The sequence below is a fragment of the Xiphophorus couchianus genome, chromosome 23, assembly GCF_001444195.1.
Source record: "Xiphophorus couchianus chromosome 23, X_couchianus-1.0, whole genome shotgun sequence".
NCBI lineage: Eukaryota > Metazoa > Chordata > Actinopteri > Cyprinodontiformes > Poeciliidae > Xiphophorus > Xiphophorus couchianus.
The window spans coordinates 7,253,356-7,264,986 of NC_040250.1; positions in this window are offsets into that span (position 1 = coordinate 7,253,356).

The following is an 11,631-nucleotide window of genomic DNA, read 5'->3' on the forward strand; positions in this document are numbered from 1 at the left end:
ACAATCTGCCTGACTGAGTCAACATCCATGTGAAAGAAAAATGACAGTTTTTCCCACTTTGTATCAAGTGTGTTTGCTGACAAATAATGGCAATTCTTTATGGTTTATCCTGAACTGCTGGACAACAAATGCCTCAATGTCAAACATTTAGACATTTTGCAGAGAGAAAACAATCTGCATAAATAATGAAAAATAAAGGATAAATATAGCACAATTTTACAAATCGCTAATATATGATTTGGATGGGGTGACATAACTGAAAGAAGCCATCCCACTGCTTCATGTTTTCTTCATGTTCACAAGTTTTAAGAAACTAAAGTAATGGACATGAAAAAGCTTGTTGGTAATAATAATGAAGCGTTTTTATTATTATTTGCATTAGTTTTCATACTGAGTATATACTGTGATGACATATTTGAATAAGGGTGACCATTATGGAAGAAAAAAACAGTTTTGTATTAAATGAATATAACTTCATTGAGGTCCAGGCATGAATTGAGCAGGACTTTATTTTAAAAAAAAATTTTTCCTGCAATGATGTTTTTTTCATGGAATGTTTATATTCTCACAATGAAATGTGAATGAAATGTAAATGCTGCCATCTCTTTAGAAAAACATAAAATTTAAACATCTAGTGCATAAAGCCAAGCCAGAGGAATTTTTAAAATGTACTTTGAAGGATTTTCCACAAGGTGGCGCCACATCACTTGTTAGATGAGGTTCACTGCAGAAACATCAAGTCTCACTCGTTTTTGAATAACTGAACTAAATCAGTGAAGTTTAGGATATACTGTTGCATTGTCTTTCATGCTTTCAGTTTATGGTTCACATAATTTAACTAAATTCAACCAAACTGAAGCGCAGGCAATTGCATCAGGTTTGTAACTTGCTCTCATTGTTCATAGTGAGCAAACATGTGAAAGTGGAGAGGAACCTTTTTGTTTTAATAGAAGGAAAACTCAGCAGAACCTGGTTCAGGATGAGTGACCATCAGATGGCATTAAGAAGATTTGATAGAAAAACCTCCACAGAAATATTAGTTAATATTAGTTCAATGGTGAACAATGCAAGTCCAAAACGTTAATGACGACAGTAGTTCTTACAGCTGTGTAAAATGCATGAATGGAAACTGACAGACTGAAAAAGTCGTGATCTGTTTATGGTGTGGATATTTTTACTGAAATACATTGTAAATTAAAATATTTTTTAATGTAGATGTGAAAACTTAGTTAAAAATTTAATTTGCTTGTTTGTTGGGACAAATTCAACTCCACTGGGTCAAATCCTTGCTCTCCAGCTGGTTGTAAATGTCTTTCTTTCACAACTGGACACAGTCAGATCACTGCATGTCTGAGTTTAAAATCTTTCTGTTCACCTTCAGAGCTTTAAATGGACCTGCCCCTATATATACACCAGACCTATTGACCTGGCATTACATACCCATCCCTGCTACAGTTATACAGTTATTGTTTTGAAGGGAGATGGGACCTTTCCTGTCAGTACCCAACACATTTCATAGAACCGATGTTCCTGAGATCAAAAGTGTTTATCCCCCACTATTCTTAATTTATTTGCCCATTTTAGAGAACAGTATGTAAGGCATCAACAATAAGATATAATGCTGATTATTTATATTATTTAAAGCAATCACAAGCTGAACATCATGTGAACTTACCCCAAACTGTCTAATGTTTTTTTCTTTCTACCTGTTGTCCTCACACACTCTACCGATCATTCAATATGGTCAGTCAATACTCGAGACGATGATGCATTCAGGGACCTTGGATGCTGATTCAGCATGCCAGCTAAAGATTTAGCTGTGGTATCATTTTCTGGTCCGGTGTATAAGATGAAACCTATCACTGACTGTGGAATCCCCCCACAGGGAGTCCAAAGTTCTCTCAAGTGTTAACAGCTATCGACTGCGGGCATTTTTATTTCCCTCAATCGTTTAGAAACTAAATAATTCATGCTTGAGTAATTAACGCTGTCTACTTGATGCAAGAGCTTCTCAATCTCCACACACGACAAGTATCAGGGTTCAGTAGCAGTAAATATGTTTGTTTATAACATGATTTAAAAACTTTCAGAGCTTTAAATAACAGACTTTCGCCACAGCTGATGTCTCCTGTTCAGCCTCAGTCAAAACAAACCCTGCACTGCCTTCCCTGAGTCATATTTCTAAATGTAAATCTGTTGCTGAGCCTCATGGAGAGTATGTGGGCTTCATAATGTCATACTTTCCACACAGTCTAAGCCCAGTTTAACAGCAGTGAGGACAACGACCTCTAAATGACTGGGCTTTCAGTCTTCAGTGAGCAGAAAAAAAATAATAAATTCTCAGTAATTTTATGAAAAATCATGAAACGTACATGCTGACTTGACTTTTTTATTTTAGATAGAGTGGATGTATGAATGGAGAAGATAATATGAAGTAATCCGTAGACATATATTGATTAAAGAAGATCTCCCAGACATGTCTGTCTTCCCTTGTTCTTTAGCAGTTGGGGAGTCTGAGTCGACTCCAATTAGATTAGTCACCGCAGAGGAGGTCCATGTCAGGACCTCGCAGAGTGAAATCTCTGATGCTCGCTCTCTTCTATTGATTGTTTCTGAGTTGCATCTCTTGGGATGTGGGGGAGTTCAGGCTGCCCAGGTTTACTTTTTTCTGTTTTATTTATTTTGGGGGGTTTTTTCATCAGGAACATGTTGTCGTCTACAAACGGGTCATGTTTTGTTCTGGTAAAACCATTTTCTGTTGAGTATTTTGTGGATCTGACTCAGGAGAATCAAATAAACTACACCACAGTTGTAAACGTTGAGTTGGTGCTTTGCAAATGTATCATACACCTCAAACGTTTGCACATACCTATTCATGTTATAATTTATTTGAACCTTTTTTTTCACAGAGCAGCTGCATTGTTAGTAAATTTTGCTAGCAAAGAATTAAGAAAGCAATTTATTTAGTTTTTCCCACTTCAGAGTACAACTTCGTGTTGGTCCATCACTTAAAATAACACTTAAATGAATTGGAGTTTGGGGTTTCAACATGTTGAAATGTAAAAATGTGATCATTTATTGATAGTCTTAATTTCTTCACCTAAAGTGCAGTTAGGTTTTGACACCAGTGACTGAAGATTTAGCTCCCTAATGGAAAATATATCGCAGTTTGGAGAAATATCTCTTCCAGTGACAACTGCAAACTAGAAATTCTAATATTCTAGATTATTACGAGACTATCTACAAAATCTCAGTTGGTGGTAAAATAAAAACAAACTCCATCCATCCATCCATCCATCCATCTTCTTCCGCTTATCCGAGGTCGGGTCGCGGGGGTAGCAGCTTCAGAAGGGAGGCCCAGACTTCCCTCTCCTCGGCCACTTCTTCCAGCTCTTCCGGGGGAATCCCGAGGCGTTCCCAGGCCAGCCGAGAGACATAGTCTCTCCAGCGTGTCCTGGGTCTTTCCCGGGGCCTCCTCCCGGTGGGACGTGCCCGGAACACCTCACCAGGGAGGCGTCCAGGAGGCATCCTGACCAGATGCCCAAGCCACCTCAACTGGCTCCTCTCGATGTGAAGGTGCAGCGGCTCTACTCTGAGTCCCTCCCGGATGACTGAGCTTCTCACCCTATCTCTAAGGGAGAGCCCAGCCACCCTACGGAGAAAACCCATTTCGGCCGCTTGTATCCGCGATCTCGTTCTTTCGGTCATGACCCAAAGCTCATGACCATAGATGAGGGTGGGAACGTAGATCGACCGGTAAATCGAGAGCTTCGCTTTTTGGCTCAGCTCTCTCTTCACCACGACGGACCGGTACAGCGCCCGCTTGACAGCAGACGCTGCGCCAATCCGCCTGTCGATCTCCCGCTCCCTTCTTCCCCCATTCGTGAACAAGATCCCGAGATACTTAAACTCCTCCACTTGGGGCAGGACACCCCCCCTGACCCGGAGAAGGCACTCTACCCTTTTCCGGCTCAAGACCATGGCCTCGGATTTGGAGGCACTGATCCCCATCCCGGCCGCTTCACACTTGGCTGCGAACCGCTCCAGCGAGAGCTGCAGATCACGATCTGATGAAGCCAAAAGGACCACATCGTCTGCGAAAAGCAGAGATGAGATCCCAAGGCCACCAAATCGGATCCCCTCAACACCTTGGCTGCGCCTAGAAATTCTGTCCATGAAAGTGATGAACAGAATCGGTGACAAAGGGCAGCCCTGGCGGAGTCCAACTCTCACCGGAAACGAGCCCGACTTACTGCCGGCAATGCGGACCAGACTCTGACACCGGTCATACAGGGACCTGACAGCCCATATCAAAGGGCCCGGTACCCCATACTCCCGGAGAACCCCCCACAGGGCTCCCCGAGGGACACGGTCGAACGCCTTCTCCAAGTCCACAAAACACATGTAGACTGGTTGGGCGAACTCCCATGCACCCTCCAGGACCCTGCCGAGGGTGTAGAGCTGATCCAGTGTTCCACGACCAGGACGAAAGCCACACTGCTCTTCCTGAATCCGAGGTTCGACTATCCGACGGACCCTCCTCTCCAGGACCCCTGAATAGACCTTGCCAGGGAGGCTTAAGAGTGTGACCCCTCTATAATTGGAGCACACCCTCCGGTCCCCCTTTTTGAACAGGGGGACCACCACCCCAGTCTGCCAATCCAGGGGAACTGCCCCCGATGTCCATGCGATATTGCAGAGTCGCGTCAACCAACACAACCCTACAACATCCAGAGCCTTAAGGAACTCCGGGCGGATCTCATCCACCCCCGGGGCCTTGCCACCGAGGAGCTTTTTAACCACCTCGGCGACCTCGCCCCCAGAGATTGGAGAGCCCAACCCAGAGTCCCCAGGCTCCGCCTCCTCAGTGGAAGGCATGTTGGTGGGATTGAGGAGGTCTTCGAAGTACTCTGCCCACTGACCCACAACGTCCCGAGTAGAGGTCAGCAGCACACCATCCCCACTATAAACAGTGTTGGTGCTGCACCGCTTCCCCCCCCTGAGACGCCGGATGGTGGACCAGAATCGCCTCGAAGCCGTGCGGAAGTCTTTCTCCATGGCCTCTCCAAACTCCTCCCACGCCCGAGTTTTTGCCTCAGCAACCGCCCGAGCCGCATGCCGCTTCGCCCGCCGGTACCCATCAGCTGCTTCCGGAGTCCCACAGGCCAAAAAGGCCCGATAGGACTCCTTCTTCAGCCTGACGGCATCCCTCACCGAAGGTGTCCACCAACGGGTTCGAGGGTTGCCGCCGCGACAGGCACCGACAACCTTGCGGCCACAGCTCCGATCGGCCGCCTCGACAATGGAGGCACGGAACACGGTCCACTCAGACTCCATGTCCCCCACCTCCCCCGGGACGTGTTCGAAGTTTTGCCGGAGATGGGAGTTAAAGCTCCGTCTCACAGGGGATTCCGCCAGACGTTCCCAGCAGACCCTCACAACACGTTTGGGCCTGCCAGGTCTGACCGGCTTTCGCCCCCACCACCGGAGCCAACTCACCACCAGGTAGTGGTCAGTGGACAGCTCCGCACCTCTCTTCACCTGAGTGTCCAAGACATACGGCCGCAGATCCGATGAAACGATGACAAAGTCGATCATCGAACTGCGGCCTAGGGTGTCCTGGTGCCAAGTGCACATATGGACACCCTTATGCTTGAACATGGTGTTCGTTATGGACAATCCATGGCGAGCACAGAAGTCCAGCAACAGAACACCGCTCGAGTTCAGGTCGGGTGGGCCGTTCCTCCCAACCACGCCCCTCCAGGTCTCACTGTCGTTGCCCACGTGAGCGTTGAAGTCCCCCAGCAGAACAAGGGAGTCCCCAGGAGGAGCACTCTCCAGTACCCCCTCTAAGGACTCCAAAAAGGGTGGGTAATCTGAACTGTCGTTCGGCCCGTAAGCACAAACGACAGTCAGAACCCGTCCCCCCACCCGTAGGCGGAGGGATCCTACCCTCTCGTTCACCGGGGTAAACCCCAACGTACAGGCGCCGAGATGGGGAGCAACAAGTATGCCCACTCCTGCCCGACGTCTCTCTCCCTGGGCAACTCCAGAGTGGAAGTATGTCCAGCCCCTCTCAAGGAGACTGGTTCCAGAACCAGAGCCATGCGTCGAGGTGAGACCGACTATTTCTAGCCGGAACCTCTCGACCTCACGCACTAGCTCCGGCTCCTTCCCCACCAGAGAGGTGACATTCCACGTCCCAAGAGCCAGTTTCTGCAACCGAGGATCGGACCGCCAGGGTCCCCTCCCTTGGCCGCCACCCATCACACAGTGCACCCGACCCCTTTGGCCCCTCCCACGGGTGGTGGGCCCATGGGAGGGGGGGCCCATGTTTCCTCTTCGGGCTGAGCCCGGCCGGGCTCCATGGGTAAAAGCCTGGCCACCAGACGCTCGCCATCGTGCCCCCCCTCCAGGCCTGGCTCCAGAGTGGAGCCCCGGTGACCCGCGTCCGGGCGAGGGAACACCAAGTCCAATGTTTTTACTCATCATTGGGGTCTTTGGGCTGCACTTTGTCTGGTCCCTCACCTAGGACCTGTCTGCCTTGGGTGACCCTACCAGGGGCATGAAGCCCCAGACAGCATAGCTCCTAGGATCATTGGGGCACTCAAACCCCTCCACCACGATAAGGTGGCAGCCCATGGAGGAGTAAAAACAAACTCATTAAATTAATTTATATCAAAAGTCATTGCTGTCAGAAAAAAAGCTTATTTTAAAAAGAGAATAAAAGATTGAAGCTTACAGTGACTGCACATGCATTATCACCTTCCCTCAGGCTATTTTGTATAATTAGCTAAATGCTCTGGTGTAAAAGATGGATTCCTGTTAATTACTTGCATTGTCACGCTGTGATGAACAGTTGCTTTTCGAAAGCAGCAGTCCCAGAGTGAACACATGTCACACCTTCAGCTCCAAACCTTTAAAATCAACAAATCACACCTGATTTAATATAAGTAGCAAATAGTTTTGTTTTTTAATCAACATTTTTTATTTATTTACACAGTACAAAACCAATACAATAACCTACACACCATCCCATTTTATGGCTGCATGGTTAAAATTAGACCAAGAGAAACCCGAAAATCTCCTTTTCCCTGAGCGGCGTTTGGCATCAGTAGGTAGGAAATGGTTCCTTTTAAGAGGAAGCACCCTTTGGCAGGGCCAGGCTCAGCATGAGCGGCCATCTGCCTCGTCCGGTTAAGGTGAACTCAGAGCACAGAAAGCAACGATGAGCAGAGAAAAAAGGCATGCAGCAAAAAAACTTACTGTTTTGGTCTGATGACCACAAATCTGAAGCATGCAGCCAAATTCAAGCCAGTTTACTGAACTGTTAAGTTTTAGACATAAGGCACTTCTTTAAGTTGTTTTCCCCAAGAATGTATTGTCTGTATTTTATTTATTCCTTTAAGCTTAGTAAGTTGTTTTTATGTTTTAGTCTTTTAGCTTGTGATCCTTTGCTACCATGCTGCATGATTTTAATAATCGCCTTGGAGACTCATCCAGTAAAACTGCTGAAACACTGAGTTTCTTTAAATCTAGAGTAAAACACCATCTGCTTAGAGTTGCTTCTGAACCATAATAAATCAAACTCTAACCAACATTTTCATGTGCAACGACAGCACTTGGTAAAATGTAACATTTTAATTGTTAACTGTGTTCTATGACTTTGTACTGTTGTGTTTTTATGATGTAAAGCTCTTTGAGCTGCCTTGTGTCATGAACTGTGGTTTGATGTTGGTGAGGATGACTTGGTAGGCTCTGGTTATGGTGAAAATTATGGTTTAGTAATGATAACGAACAAAACAGAAGTCCAAGCAAAAAGTACAAAATCCAGGCAGCACAGGTGAGCAAAAAGGCAAGGCGCCCAGACACTGGTAGCAACTGGAACCAAAACATCAGGAACTAAAGGCAAGGAGACGAGACACGACTGCAGCGACATGATAAGGATCCGACAGGGAGCAGGGGACACAGGTGGGATTAAATACACAGGGAGATAATCAGGGGAAACAAGGCTGGAGACAACAACACAGAGACTCCAATGTAGAAACATACACAAAAACCAAATCCTTAAACCTTGTTACTGAAATGTGGTACACAAATAAACATGGTTGATCCTGTCAAACGCTGATATAGCATAAACAGGAAGTGCTGCCTGCAGATCTTAATTTAATATTTCTAATTGTAAGATTATTGTTTCTATCTAGTCCTTTCCAGTGTTAATATTGGATATTGTTCTGCAAAACTTGATTATATTTTTTTATAATTACAAAACTCATTTTAAGAGTGAAATCTTTCTGAGCTTCTTGGGAGCTTTGTTGCTTTCCTCCTTTTTCCATTTTTGTCATTCTTTAAAAATGTGACATTTTGCACAGTCTGACTCTGGATCTACATTTTCTTGCTGACTGTGATGGACCTTCGCTAAAACATATTTGTCTTCTACCTAGATATCTTGGGACCTGAACATGCAAAGACAGATAAAGACAGTTACAAAGTCAGCCTTCTATCACCTGAAGAACATTTCTATAATTTAAAGACTTATGTCCCAGCAAGATCTTGAGAAACTCATCCATGGATTTATCTTTAGTCAAACTGATTACTGCAACAGCTGCAGATTATTGCTGCTCGTGTTCTCATTAATACTTGACCTGTTGTCATCGTATCAACTTTCCAGACCTCTCTGGTCTTCTGGTTCTGGTCTACTCTGCATCTCCACAATCCGAACCAGACATGGAGAAGCAACATTCAGTTTTTATGCTACTCAAATCTGGAACAAACTTCCAGAAAACTGCAAAACAGCTGAAACACCGGTTTAGAACTCCGTTTGTTTAGGGTCTCATTTGATTAATAATAACTGGAACATTGATCAATATATTTGATGTATAGTTGATGATGATTATGCTTGATGATTTTGAAGATGGCATTTGACAAAATGTTTCATAATTAGTCATGATTAAAAACGATTGTATTATGTTTTTATCAAGTAAAGCACGGTTAAATGGTTTGTTGCTGAAATGTGTTTTGCAAATAAACTTGACTTGACTTGGGCGCAGGCTTACAGAACGGCTTTGGCAGCCAGGTTTTTAGCATTAGCGTCACTGTCATGTTGTTCCAGATAAGGATCTACTTCTTAGTCTGGTTGATTTCTTCCTGCACCTGAGGCTGAACCACATTGTTTTCAGCTTCTGAAGTTTTATCATTTTTTATTAGCAATGAAATTATTGCCATTGACGTTTTGTGCAGAGGGCTGAGGAGAGTTCTGTTCTCCAGCTGTCATCCAGCATATCCCGCTGCAACTGCTGAGTCAGAGTTTATATTGCTGAGAATATCGAGACATGCTAAATTACTCTGGTAGAGTCTACTTTTTGCCTACCGATCTACGTATCAGTGTATAAATGTGTGTGTGTTTGTGAGTGTGACTGGGTGAATGTGACTCTAGTGTAAAGCGCTTTGAGTGGTGAAAATGACTGGAAAAGCGCTATATAAGTTCAGTCCAGTTTACCATTTACTTATAAAAGTACAGAAATGGAACAGTTTGACAGAAATAAAAAGATATTTTAAAACCAGCAAGTGATTCTCAAAGCACTCATAGTGGAAAACCTGGTGTTGAAAAGGTGATCAGTGGAAGACTGATGCATCTCTGGGCTTCTGTATATTTACCCTACACATTTCTTATGATTCACTCTTAAATATTTATTGCTGACAGGTAGGAAAGCAGCTGATGTCTGAAGAAAAGCTTTGAAAAGTATCCAGAAAGCCCAAATAACTATTAAACAAACCGTTCTAACACTCCTGTGTTATTGTTTTATTTAATTTTATTTTAGTTTAGCTGTACAGTACTTTTCTTTCTCAAAATCCTGTGTTTGTTTTGTGATTTTGTGACTCTTCAAGCCTGGATAACAATAGAGAGACATTAAAGATTAAGTTTCAATCTTTAAAATGTTCATTTAAAGAGTTAGAGTACTAAAAATGTAATTATTTTTTCATTTTATACTCAAAAACTAAAAGTGGAGCTTCGCTGTCGAGCCTTCCTCACAACACTCCTCTTTTAAGGTTGTGCAGTAATATCCACAGGGACAGAGAGTCCCTCAAGGCAAACGCCTACTTCCCCGTCCTCTTGATGAATCATTGACATTAATGTGATATTTCAGATAGCTTACTACATAAATTAATATTTTTTTCTGACTTTAAAGCTGCATATCCTTTGTCCTGTTGCACAAATGCCCTTTCGCATAAAAGGAATTATGTTTTGTTGTCCTGAAGAAAGTTTTACTGCTTTTTGAAAGTATTCATATCACACTTCTTTATTACTGAAGAATGACAGAAAGCTGCTGTTGAAAGAAAGCCAATAGGAGTCCTATTGGCTCCTATAGGGCCTATTGGTCCTATAGCCCTATAAACACAAACAAACACACTTTGTGTTTCCTTTGTTTGAGGAAACACAAACAAAGTACTCTGGTCAGCTATAACAAATCAAACCATTTATGGCAATAAACTAACTTTGCACATCACCCTGAACATACTGTACACTTAATTACTGAGTTGGAAGCATCATACTGTGGAGTTGCTTTGCTTCTGCAAGGGACAGACATCAAAATTAAAGAGAAAATGGAGTCAGCTAAATGCAGGGGAAAACCTGCTGATGAAAGCTGTGTATGCTTTGGTGAAAACTTCATTCAGTGGATGCGGATCGCTGCTATAAAAGCAAATAGTGCAGATTCACTGGGCTGAATACAATACACTCTACACTTTTATTTGACTATTATTGTTTCTACTTTAAATGTAGGCGTCATATATGACCTGAACATATGTGAAGTTTTGACTTGTTACATTTATTTAGGGGTATAAGAGTTAAAAGGGACTTAATACAAATGCATACTAATATTTTCAGATTTTCATTGGCAAAATAATGTAAATCAAATCTTGTATCTCCTTGCATTTCACTAAATTATAGCTTTGTGTTGGACTATTACATGATATCTTAACAAAATGTGTTGAAGTCTGTAGTTTTAAAGTTCCACCCATCCATCCATTTTCTAACACCCTTGTCCCTAGTGGGGTTGGGAGGGAAGCTGGTGCCTATCTCCAGCTAACTTTCCGGGCGAGAAGTTTTAAAGTTAAAGTGGCAAAATGTAAAAAACAAATAAACTTACAGGGTTATGAATGCTCTTGCCTGGTACTGTAAGTAAAGGCAGTGACTTGTTTAAATTTATTTTACTTATAAACAAATAAGGTATAAGTTAGTGAATTTGAATTTAGTTTAAGTCATTGTCAGAGAAAGGTTAGTGTGCCAGTGAGCTATCAGTATTCGCTTCCTAATTTTAGGATGTTAGAAAACACAATAGCACAAGCTGACAGTATCTAATGTAAGTGAACAAAGCTCATGTTTCCTCATAGTGTTCTGATGATACATTTATACTGTGACTTCATGAAAAATGAAAGCTCAGATCCACTCTTGGTGCTGTGTGCTGTGATGCAGCCAGGCTGACAGTCGCTGGCGGCTTTGTGATGTTCAGCCACCGTTAATGAAAAGTGGAGCTCCCACCGCTCCTGGTCACAATATGCCCTCAAAGCTCTGTTGTTTTCTAGATTGATGTCAGAAACACAAATATAAAAAAAAAGCATATTGAACTA